This window comes from Typopeltis vanoorti, chromosome 13 (genome assembly GCF_054136105.1).
Source record: "Typopeltis vanoorti isolate ZY-2024b chromosome 13, IOZ_Tvanoo_1.0, whole genome shotgun sequence".
NCBI lineage: Eukaryota > Metazoa > Arthropoda > Arachnida > Uropygi > Thelyphonidae > Typopeltis > Typopeltis vanoorti.
In genome coordinates, this window is record NC_143561.1 from 23,650,060 (window position 1) to 23,663,177 (window position 13,118).

At 36.0% G+C, this 13,118-nt stretch overlaps 1 protein-coding gene across 2 annotated transcripts in view; it reads left to right on the plus strand.

The window, feature by feature from the left end:
* The window catches only part of LOC150099991 (calcitonin gene-related peptide type 1 receptor-like), a 321,303-nt gene that overhangs the window by 36,145 nt on the left and 272,040 nt on the right, over positions 1 to 13,118 (plus strand). For both annotated transcript variants that reach the window (XM_090402325.1, XM_090402324.1), the window contains exon 2: positions 9,350 to 9,539. The gene's annotated coding sequence lies outside the window, so the exon portion shown is untranslated. The remainder of the gene's footprint in view (positions 1 to 9,349; positions 9,540 to 13,118) is intronic.

Genomic DNA, 13,118 nt, shown 5'->3' on the forward strand with positions numbered 1-13,118 from the left:
TTCGGCATATTGAGGCGGTCCAGTTTGGTCGGTGGTCTTCGTGCAAATCCAAAAAAGAAAAAAAAATCAAAATCTTTAGAAAATTCAATTAGAACAATGTTCTATATAATTTGACGACAACATTAATTAAAAGAATTCAACAATAGTTAAAACGAATAACAGGTTGATCTTGTTGGCCGAGTGGTCAATGTATGCGCTCATTATCTCGCAATGGGCATGGATGTTCATGGTAGGAGAAACTCCTTCTATAAAGACTAACACGGTTCGAACCATCCCGATTTGGGTACAAACAAAGAGATGATCTTCATAAACAACATAAATAGTTGGGGAAAATTATTTCAGGTCATTGGAGGATTAGCTAAGACCATCCACCGCGAAATTATTAAAATCACAATATTGTCCTAGAGCATGCGGCCCATAGTGCGAAGTAGCCAAGGCTTCGAAACGGTAGAGCACCTCTTCTGCCATTGTCTACCAGTGCAGCTCATCTGGAGGATGTAGGTGAAATAACTAGAATCAATGCCATTTTGTTTTCGGCGGTTATTCCATTCCCATTAACTCCACCTGCTAGGAAACATCAGAAATACTTAATTGTCCTAATAAACGTGTTCATACATATCTAGAAAGTACGGAAAACAGAAAAAGGGATGATCAACCAATAAAATTAGCAGCCAACTGAGGCGCCTTCTCCCCTCTTTTACTGTCACATTCTATCTTTCATTTTTTTTATTTACCCTTCTAACTCTATGCTGAACCTCAGCATTCTTAATACTCTAAAAGCAAATGATGGTTTTAATACTCTAAAAGCAAATGATGGTAGAATACAACTCAAAATGCGTAAATCTAAGTTGACAAGTTTGTCCTAAAACTTTAAATAGGCTCAAAGATATTAAACCAGAGCTATTCAATTATTAATATTAATTAGCAAAACTAGCTGACAACGATTCGTTGGAACTTAGAAGTTTGTTCATAACACTAAAATTCTATTAAAACTAGAGTAGACGAACAAGTAGAGTTGGTAGGGAGATTAAATTGGAAATATCCCTTGGAGACGTCGACTTAACCTGCATGTCCTGTGTTGGGTCACGACCTGTTAGAATACGTGTGTGCGCGCGCTACCTTGTTAAATCATAATCCATAAGGATTAGGCGGTGGATTTGTGTTCGGACGACGGATCTCAGTACTGCATGAGATGAGTGTCATACAGGACTCGTGCTATGTTATCTAAAGACGATTTGGAGGATACTGGTGGGTGCAAATACCGCCCGCGCGCGCGCGCACGCTTGTTGCCAACCCATATGTCTCCGGATTCGCCTTAGCAATGATCTTTTTGAAGGTTTCCGTTTTCTCGTGTCGAATTGGCGTCGATTAAGTTTCCAATAGAAAACGGTTCTTTCTTTTCATCAAATATTTAATGGGGGGGGGGGGAAAGAAGGAAGGAATTAAACTGTGAGTGTCGAGAGCAATTCAGTGAGTCGAACTAATTGGAAATCGCCCAGCAGATGTTCGCTTTGTAGGAAACCGCCCAAGCTTTTGTGTATTTCCCCCACTTAATGAAAAATCATTGATGTTCAAAGATGAGACACCGACTTTTTTTTTTTTTTTTTTTTCCCTTAAGACAGAAAAGCGCCAGGAACAGTTCTTGAGAGAGCACTAATATCCAATTAATTAGAGCAACACATTGGAGTTTAAAATTAACAAATAAAATCCAATTGTAAAAGGAATCTAGGAAAGAAAAAAAAAGAAACTCAATATTAATTAATTAAATAAGCGTTTTAATATGTTAAAGATTATTTTTAAGAATACCAAGAACAGTGAGAATATCTGTGGAAATAATTCCCCCCCCCTTTAAAAAATATAACTTGGGTTGCCATAATGATTTACTTCCCTGTCGTTATCCCAAATAAACCATTTAGCTTGTATAGAAATAATACTACTGGTCGTGTGGGTACTCGACTAACCGCGCCAGTCTACTCCCCAATCAAGGATTTCAGTTTCAGTTCTTGTGGGCACGGATTCTACTTATTGAATGCTTGAAGTGGCTTGAAAAAAAAGTTCCATGTTTGATCTCTACAGTAAGATTTCGAGATTATCTGATTTCAGCCCTCTCAAGGTAATATGTATGATATAACGTACCAACATTTTGTGGATAGAAATAATATTTAAAAACAATAGTCGTAAGAACATACGTAGTTGATACACAACACTGAGGCAGTTTTCGATAACCTTTTGGTTTCCTAAACAAGCGTTTCTCACAACAACAAAAAAAATACTATTTGTGCTGTAGATGACAATGTACACTATCTACCAATAATTGTCCGGACACCCCTGTTATTTGAAGTTAGGGTACATTCCAGGTTTATTAATAACATAAAAAACGGCTGGCCTAGTGCAAAGAGCGTATGAAATGGACAATTGACTAGTGGAAAACGGTACGCTGGAGCGATGAATGATGGCAGGGTGTGGAGGCAGCCTGGTGAACACTTGTTGCCACAGTGTGTTGTACCCGCAGTAAAGTTTGGTCGTGGAGACGTAATGATGTTGAGTGCAATCAGCTAGTTTGGAGTGAGACCAAAGATCGCTGTCAATGGTTCCATGAAGGCAGCTCAGTATCTGGATAATCAGATGCTGCCTACACTGTGGAGTTTTTATGGAACGGGCCCGTGGCACTATCAAGACAACAATGCCACAAAGCTGTTATGGAATGGTATGAAGAGATGGCTGTTAAACGACTGCTCTGGCTTGTGCAGAATCCTGATCTTAACCCCCATCGAACATCTGTGGGACGATTGGAGCGGCGATTGAGGTCCAGAGCAGCACGTCCTAGAACTGTCGCTGAACTCAGTTCTGCTCTGATGGAAGAATGGAGACAAATTCTACCTGATGACTGCTGCACATTGGTGGAAAGCCTCCCTGACAGTGTACAGGAGGTGATCAAAGGCAAAGGTGGACATATCCGATATTAGGATTCGTGTACTGGTATCAGTTGTAAATTGATAAAGTGTCCGGACAATTATTGATAGATACTCGTAGTGTATGTTGATAGTAGTTAGTGCCGTTGTCTATAGAAGGAGAGAAGGTTGTGTGGAGCGGAGTACTCTCCAACGAAGAGCCATTATATTCCTTGGAAATGTCAGGTAATAATAATAATAATAACACCACCCGTTCAGATTCCTCACCCAGTTATGTGATATACACTGAAGGTGAAAATCCCGTCTCTTATACATAATTATGGCAGAAACGTGCTTGTGAAATTTAGAGCTCGATGTATGCAGAACAAATGATGTTTTCGATGAATGGTTATACCGTCGGATGCAGAGGAAACTTTTTTTTTTTAACAACTTCTTTAATGAAGTCTAACCAAAGACCGTCATTGCTCCACCCAAACTAATGATTATTTACAAAAAATCTATTAATATGATCTTTTATGATTAATTACGATCCAAATTATACAGTAGTAGAAATTATTAGTCAAAATTATGATTGATTATGACCTGATAAAATAAATCGCCAATCCCAAATGATCGCTCTTCCACTGATTTTATAATTTTTTAATATATTTATATAAATTTATATTAATATAAATAATTTTATAATATTTTACTCTCAATTTTGAAAGGGCAAGAAGGGGAAACTAAACACTCAGCTAATTCCAACGGAAACACGTCTATTATTCAATGAAGAATAAAAGTGCATCGGAGGTAAAACTTGTATATAGTATCCGATCATAAAGTATCGAGACTGATATTGCTGCTAGCTTAAACCTACTGTACAGTAGTGCTGTGTACACATCGTAATGTGTATGAATGGGATACTGCTTGTATAAATAACCACGCGTATCGATATATTGCTTGCCTGTATTTATACAGTTAAAATACGCGATAGGAGAACTTTTATTGAGTTCTATTTGCAAGTTTCTTTTGGCATTGATAGAAATGCAGGAAAGGAGTTACATCGATTAATTCTTCTTATCCTCGTCTCTTCAGTAAGTATTATATTTTAGTTTTCGAGCCATCGTAATACACAAATGAGAAGAAAAAATCGAATTTTATCTCTTATTTCATTTTTATCTGACTTTTCAATACATGATTATGTGGACCAACTACCATGAATGTCAATATGTCAAATATAAGGAAAAAATACGACTTACTTGGAGATAGTTTACGTATTGTGTTATTTACCTTCATATATTGATACAGAGAATGGATTCAATTCATAAGCCCCTGCTTTTTATCACTTTCCTTAACTAAACCATTACATCTTTACAAGTAGATTCTGTTGCTTGACACTTCAAATGTCATGTCGTATAGGTGTGGTTTTGTTCAAGCAAAGAAACTTTCATCTCCTTTCACAGCTATCGGTTCAATGAGCCGTCTAAAACGCTACCACTACAGCACAAAAGGGGGCCCACCCATTAAGTATTCTTTCGTGTAAAAAAAAAAACCATTACAAAGCACGCTCCAAGAACAATTATTTACACTGACAACCACCGCGTTTCGTCTCCTGTGTTTTGAGCGTCAAACGCTTCAGTGTTTTTTTGCTTCACGACACTATGACTGCTTCCAACTCCCATGATAAGCCGACCACCTTCTGCGCGCCGATCGATCAATCAAAGTCCGGAGTTTTTTGTAGATACACCTGGGTGTTCCCTTGCAGCAAATAAGGCAAGAATGTGTGACTAAGATGTCTATGCCGATATGAGAAAGATATTTGATGTAAGGAAGCATTTTCTATCTTCATTCGCTTATCCGATAAAAAAAAAAACCAAGTCTGATCAATAACCAGTTATATAAAAATCAGTTTTCTTATGATGTACCAAAATTGTTCTCTTTAAATTGTTCCGTCTGCATTTTCTAAACCAGTTGGGAGTTCATCTAACGTGTGATATTCTTCTTGAAGATTTCATGTTGGGAGAAATTAAACTATATTTTAATTAGTAAAGATAGTTACATGGTATTATAACAACCCCATAGTATAAGAAATTCAGTCTAAGGAATCACCACAGCTTGTGAATGATGTGAACAGACGGAATAAGAAACTACATTTTTTTAGACTTGGACTCGAACCCTGTTCACGATGCAAGGTACCATTTAAAGGATTTGTTTCCTACTCTATCCAGATGGGTTCAGTCTTCTGATTAGAAATTTTGGTCAATTTAATGGAGCCGGCTTGCCATTCCTCTACCGCATGGTAGAGGAATGGCAAGCCGGCCATTTTTTATGTCTGTAAATAAGTATTCACTAGGCTGGTTTGCTGGATGAAAAAAACCCTCCCACCTCCGAATGACGCCAGTAACTCAATTTCATTTGAAAACTGGGGATTCGAACCGATTTTCATCCAATGGGCGGCTTCCTCTATACCCACTGAGGTATGAAGGTAACCACCGTATTTCTTCAACTAAAAGTTAGTTATCCAGTCTCGTGTGTGTGTGTGTGTGTGTGTGTGTGTGTGTTAGTGAGTGTGCTAGTTTCTTCCTTCCTTAAATTCGTTTTTTTGTCCACAAAACAGACAAATCATCCAGAGAATATTCTCAGTTGATAGATAGCAGACTATGCAGATACTCGTAGGACTGACTATCATTAACATTAATTAGAAGATAAATAAACATCACAATTTTGCTGTTGCGCATACAGATTAGTTAAGAGAAAAGGGGGTTCTTGTATTAACTTAAGCTAAGACATGCTCTTTAATTTTTCTGTTCGAGTAAAGACAAAAATTAAACAAAAAAATCTACACTGCTTATTTCGCTTCATATTAGGGAAAGCTAAGATAACGCTGAGCTGCTTTATCCTAACGGAAAGTATTCTTGTTGTGTATGCTGTTTTCGGTTAACAAAGCTTAAATCATTCCTGTGTATGCAGAGATTTATAGAGGTGTTGATATCAGCTCTAGGAGTTCATTTATTGGATGTCTACATGCAATGCTTGGACTGAATTTAATGGATACCTTCATGGGCAAGGTGCATCGTGCCATGTAACGAGTCACGTATTTGTAGCAGGTATTATTGGAAGAATATGATGCTCCCAAGTTAGTGCAACTGTGTTCGGACAAAATGGCTGTGAGAAGGGAACTGGTGGAGTTTGAAAGAGGCGTTGTAATAGGATGCCACGTTGTAGGACTATCTGTTCGGCAAACTGTTGACAGTACCATTCCATGTAAATTTTGTCAGTTCAAGCGCTTCCATATCAGGGTGATACTATATCGAGATTGAAGTGCAACAAGTGCTATCCTCAGTGGACCACCACCACACTCATTCGTAGCACCCTACGGTCACCATTCGTCGGCCGAAACGTTGAATGCGGAGTTCCAGGAGTCGACTCGAACACGAATCTGCACAAACACATTCAGAACCAAGGCGAACCACTTGGGCTTCTGTAGTAGGACCGCAATATGCAAGCCCCCACATCACCCGAACCAACATCCAGCGTCATCCTCAATGGTGGAAAGAGGGTGGAAAGTGGGACGTGGAAGCCTCGAAACCGGGTCTAGGAGCGACGAATGAAGCTATACCCTCTACCGAGCAAATAGACGTGGCTGTGGCGGATGCCCAGTGAACGTCTCTTACTAGAGTGCGTAATCCCAAATATGAAATTCGGAGGTGGCTGTGCGATGTGGTCCTGTTTTTACTGATTTGGCCTCGGACCTCTGTGGTGCCATGAACTTTGAGCCCCGAGAGGTATCTGAACATTCTGGACAATGCACTGCGTCCTACTTTGTGGTGTTCCTGTGGAACTGACCATTGTCAATGCACATATAAGTTGGGCGCCATGACTATTTGTTCCTCACAATATGGTGTCCGTTGACTTCTTTCCAAGCAGTGTATATTATTATCTCTTATTGCAATAATGTATCTTTTGAAGGTAGAAAAATCACCAGCGTTGGTAAGAACCTTTTCTTCGCCTTTTCAGCCAAAGCTGAAAGATCCATTTTTTTCATTAGAGTCGATGTATTTTTTATTCTTAGAAACTCTAGCGTTTGTTCCCTCAAAAGAGGACAAACGCAGCCCGGGGAACATAAGATGCGTAGATAATAATCTACTGATGTGTTTTGGTTACATCACATCAATTTCTTCAACATTACTAGTTTCCCAAATATCTTGAAATGTATGCTTTTTTTCTGAAAATGCCAAATAATTTCCTGCGTCACTCATAAAAGTGAAGAGAGAGAGAGAGAGAGAGAGAGAGAGATAGAAACTGATTTATGTAAAAGATATACTAATGATTGTTTCATAGATGCTCTAAAAAGCTGAGTTTTAACAAGTCCTTTAAAATCAGCAATCTGCGTTTAATTTTCCATTTCCATTCTGTTTCTCTCTTTCTTTACCGTTTTTCTTTCACTCTATTCTTTTGTCTCACTGTTTTTAACCTTCCTTTTGTGTTCGTCTCTTGTTTTCTTTCCATAATTGATGATTTTACGTATCCCCCACTATCTTTCTATCCTATGCCTTTCTTTCTTTCTGATGTAAACCTATATCTGTGTGTTTTCTTAGTAATAAACACTTGGTTCCGTAAAATAGTCTCTCTCGAACAAACTGGAGTCGTCTTATGATTAGTGCAAATTCGTGTTTTCTGGAAATTTCAAGTGTTTGTTCTTCTGTCATTTCCAGATGACTCGTGAAAACTGGAGGTCGAATACGAATAGCCAATAAACAAAAACAAAGACAGGCAATTAGTCTTAAGACGAGAGATGTGAAGGTAGACAATGCGTCCCAAGATAGCAATTCATTACAGCACCTAAAGGTCAAAGAAGAACAATTCGCGTGTTACTCTAGAGAACTGCGGGTCTAAACAAATACGAAAGTTCCATCGTAATAAACACTTGTGTTTGAACAGGACGTCAGCGGTTTCTACTCATTCAAGTTGGTTGCGTGAAGAAAATCGGACAAAGGCGGAAGAAATTCACCTTTTTTTATGGTAAGAAACGTCCACGTTTCAAGGACGCTCTCTATTTTCATGACTGGTTTATTCCTTCTTTCATTTCTTGATTATAGTTCTTTCTTTCAAATTTGTTCTTTTCATTTTCCTCTCCATCTATCTGTTGCGCGCGCGCGCGCGCGCACACACACACACACACACACACACACACACACACACACACACACACACACACACACACACACACACACACACACACAAAGAAATACACTGACCATCTTAAGGAGAACAGCTTGAGTGTCGTAGCTCATCTTTCTTTCAGTAGCATTATTTCCATCGTTCTTTTTCTTGAGGATGTTCTCGCCCGATCGCTCTTTCCCCTCTTCAAGGTGAATGTCCCCTAGCGGACGTTCATTATAGAGATAATTAATCAACGAATTGTAACCCTCGTGTATAATTAAAGTATGATGCTCGCCAACCGCAAAGCTTGCGTGTACACACACACACCCCAGTGTCGTTGCGTACATGGGAATATGTGATTTATGAGCGACTAAGCGTGCCTGTCAACTTATTAAGAATTCCACATTGCTAAAATGGGTTCTGCTCGTTGAGCACATTATTCCCAAGCGGATTCCACAAACCTTTACAAAGCCGCAAACTTCAGTGTTTCAAGGCGAATCATTAACTACAATAGCTAATTCTGTCATATCGTTAACTTGACTCGTCTTTTAGGGAATTTTCAAAAAAGCCAATAGAAAGCAGTGTCAATTCTAGTTTTTTTTTTTTTTTTTTTGCTGTAAAGTGGATAATAGATGCTTTTTTCTTCATCGGCCGTCTTTCATCTCTTTAAACTGCTTGACTAATTTTGGTGAAATTTAGTATTTTAAATAACCACCATATAATCTATAAATTTACTTAAAATTTTTAAAATTTATCATCTAAACATTCTTTATTCATGTATTGATTCTTTCTTTTTTTTTCTTTCTTTTTTATTTGCTCTTTCTTCTTTTGCTTCCTTCTTCTCTTTGATCCCTTTTAAAACTTTTCACTTTCTTTTATTCTTCCCCTTATTCCCCTCTTTTATTCTTTATATTTTTTTGTAATCTGTTTTGATTGGCGACATAAACCATGTCTCTTTTAAAGCGTGTTTTACTGTGAAAAGTGATATTCTAAGAAAAGAATTTTATTCTACATTATGTTTGTATTATATCCTGAACAGCTTGATAAATTTCGATATTTAATCTTCTATTTAATGAAATAAATACTCGAAATATGTTATTATCGAACCACTCGACAAATTTTAATTGTCGATTGGTTCGACAATTAAAATTGTCTACGAAATATCACAATAAAAAACGCCCTCAAAATATCTCCATACCCCTACTAGAGTACATTTTTCCTTTTTTTTTTTTTTTATTAATTAGTGAGATAAGTGAGATAATGTTGATTTCAACGTAGTTGCTTTTATATTTCAGGTTGGACTAATGAAAAAAAAACTTTATAATGGGCTAGAGATAAATGAAAGCTTCTGGGACAATAAATGAAACATCTTACTTGATATGTCTTTTAATAAAGAGTATAGGTTGCTGAGATAGAGAGAGAGAGAGAAAGAGTTTATCTGAAGAAAGAAGAGAGCCGAAACAAGATAAAGCCAGCTGAGTTTGGGTAAGCAATTATCTTTTCGGTTATCTGTTGGTAGCTAAGATTACTTCCAGTGCTAGCTTTCTATTGAATACCTACTCTCCCAGTCTCCGACGTTTTCATCTCAAACCGATATTGCTTACATGTTGAATATTTCTTTGAGATAAAAGCGCTGTTGTTTATAACTAGACGGGAGACATATTTAACGATAAATACACTACTTCAAATATTATTAAGTAACAGGAAGTATAAATATAGTTTTATGTTTTTCTTCCACAAAATAAATAATTCAATCCAATCAGTAGAGGGCGCTCTTGTCCTTTGATTAATCTTCTCTCCAACAATGTAGTTTTCCACTTCGATAACAGTCTAATGATGAAATTCATAAAAAAAATAAGTAAATAAGCCTAACGCTATTGTGATTGTTACTAGTAAAGCCATTAATAACAACCCTCTAGTTTACTTACTTGATTATTGTGCAACTTTTCTTAACCCATTACATTTACCGCAATTACTAGAAAACGCCCACAATTATATGGATAGTTCGTCTGTTAGTATCTCTTCTCGAAGAGATTGTCTACAACGATCAATCAACAGTGTTTGTTTAGCCCAGTTAGAGGAGACTTTTGCTTTCTTTTTTTGACAAGAAAGAGACAGTGGCGAAAGATACCGGTTATATTTTCTTTGGAAAATCAAACAAAGACGTCTCTCAAGTCTCTTGGCTTGTGGGCAGTTCCATTATGATAGCCCTATACAATTCAGACGAACTATCACTAATTACAGATCAAAAACCGATTGGACAGTCGAGATAGTTTTCTTAAAATATGCCAGAGTCACGCGAATTATTGTTACTGACTCCTCTCAGAATACATCGATACTAGAACTCTGTTTCTCCTATAGCCAATCCATTGTTTATATGATCTATGTACCCATATTACAAATGGATAAGTATAAGTAGAAAAATATGCAATAGTTCGCTACTTCACTAACAGGTTGCGCTGCAGTTGTCTTCCATTGTATTTCATTTTTATATCACATGCATAAATATATAGAAAAGTACATTTATTTTCTCATGTGTTCACAGCAACGTTATGTAGATTTCCCAAACTTTTAGAACAAATATCTTTTGTAGACAACTATTTTTCATTTAAATATTTTTTTTTTTTAAAAAAATATTGCCAGTAAATTTAAAGAATGTTTGCAAAATCAGGAAACAAACAAACAAAAAAAAATTGCATCATCTAAAAGAACTCACGCGATAACGAATGAAACCGACATTAGAATATAATTCTACTTCGAGCCACAAGCCGTGCATGTTCTCCCGGGAACATAAATTACTGTCATTTTCAATTATTGAAACATCAAGTAACCCAGATAGCGATTAGAGAGGTTGGGAATTTAATACTGTTGCTAAGGAGATGATAAGCAAAGGAGAAAACTCAAGTTGCTAGGGGAAATTTTTCTCGCGTAAACGAGGCTACCAGAGAATATGAATGCAAAATGAAGTGCATTGTCTGGTGATTGGATATTGTGTGGGCAAAATACGCTTGTTAAGTTTGTTAAGTGTAGTAGATGCTATTTTAAAGGAAAAAAATTGCATCATCGGTAACTAACACAACTGTTAATTAACCATTCAAGGATTTCCCTTGACTATTTACTTAGTGTCACTTGAATACAGATATGAAAATAACCAGTATTTTTCCTGTTATAAACAATACCGTTTTCGGAATGTCGATGTACTTTGACACACAAACTTTAGGAGTAAAAAACAGCCATCAGATATTGAGAAGTTGTTTAATACCTTCAGATAATTAGCCACTTGTTACGCTTTCCAGCTCATCCATTTTTTTCCCCTAATGAAGTCTGTGACATTAAAAAAAAAAAAAAAACTAATGTGAAAGACACCTGATCCTTTCAGCCGCTAAATGAAATTTCCGGTGACGTTAATAACAGCTACTTCACCCCAAAGAGGCTATCAAATGTGATATGGGCTTACATGCTAATTAAGAACAGTTTCCTTAAGGCTAATTTTTAAGACAATTCAGTCTTAAATTACCCTTTTTTTATTTTCTTTCTTAAATTGCATATTTTTGTACGACTTAAAAAAAAAACCACTTGCTTATTTCATCCATGCATAGACACTAGCGGTCCCTGTCGGATTTTAACGTTTTTTTTAGAAAATATTTTTATTCAGTGTTCTTAAAAGCAAACAGTGTAGACACTAGCGACCCCTACCAGTTTCGATTATTTTTTTAATTATTGAGAAATATATATAAATGAACGATCAATATAATTTTTGTGCAATTGAATAATTTAGGAAATACTTTTCGGATTTTTTGAAATATTATACGAGAAAAATATTTGAAAGTTACTTTTCTTTACAATATGATTTTCATATTCTGCACTGTTTCATTCTTTGTTATGTTATGTTATATAAAAATAAAATGGCAATTGTTTATAAAGCAACTTAAAATAACTTATCTTGCATGTATAAATATATCAATTCACTTTCATGGTTGTTTATTGCTCAGCGTGAGTTAAAATTAGGTGCTGTGCGCGCACTTTCCACATATCAACGCTTCGTACTTTTAAAACTGCATCATCTAACGAGACTAGAATTGAAGCTGATCGATTGCATAAGCCTGGAAACGAGTGAAAAGGGAGAGTGGATTTTTAGAACATAAAAAAAAAAGTGTTCTAGAGAAAATTGTTGAAAGCTTTAATGTTTTTTTTTAATAAAGAAAAGGGAAGTATAACTAGGATACAGTTTGTTAAAGTTTTCTTAACAAATTCTTCGCAGTAAAACAAAAAAACTAAACTTAAAATTTGTACTGGAAGAAAACTTTTAATCTTCATAAGATTCTGTTTTTTACGCGTATATATTGAGAAAGTTACGAAAACGTTGCGTACATAAACATTGACAAGAGTTTCGAAGATTCAATTGGCCAAGTAATAAATTTCGATATTAAATATCTTTGGATGAAAAAAGAATGGATACTTAATATAAATTAAAAATTTTTCTTTAACTTCTTTTATTAATATTTATCAACCGTGAGATGCGGTGATTAATACCCTTGGAGGGTAATGGATGGCAATGCTGTAGCCAATGAAGTTTTAACTGAGGGTCGGCTATTGCTGTTACCCTCCTGCCATGATCAGAGCTTTAATAGCTCAATAACACCTTATTCTTATACTGTCCTCTACAGATAACGGGGAATATGAAAAGCATTCTTGCTTCGCCCCTTTAAGCCAGTCCTTTTAAGGACTTAAGATATTAAGATAACTTCTATCATAATTTTAACTCTCGTCTATATTTATTTATATTTATATTTTCCATATGTATGTATTGACTGAAAGCATAGACAGCTCGAACTTTTTTTACATACGTTTAGAACATTTATTTATTTTATTTTTTCAATCCGTTAACATCGAGGTGATATTTTATAAGAAATACTATTTTATGCTAAAAAATAAAATATAAAAGTTTCCTTATTCATTGTAGCTTTCAATTCAGTGAAACAATCAACTAATTTAAACTTTAAAGAGATATTTGTTTTAGTTAGTAGAGGTTTTTTTCCCGCTCCCCGAAACTAGAATCGTTTT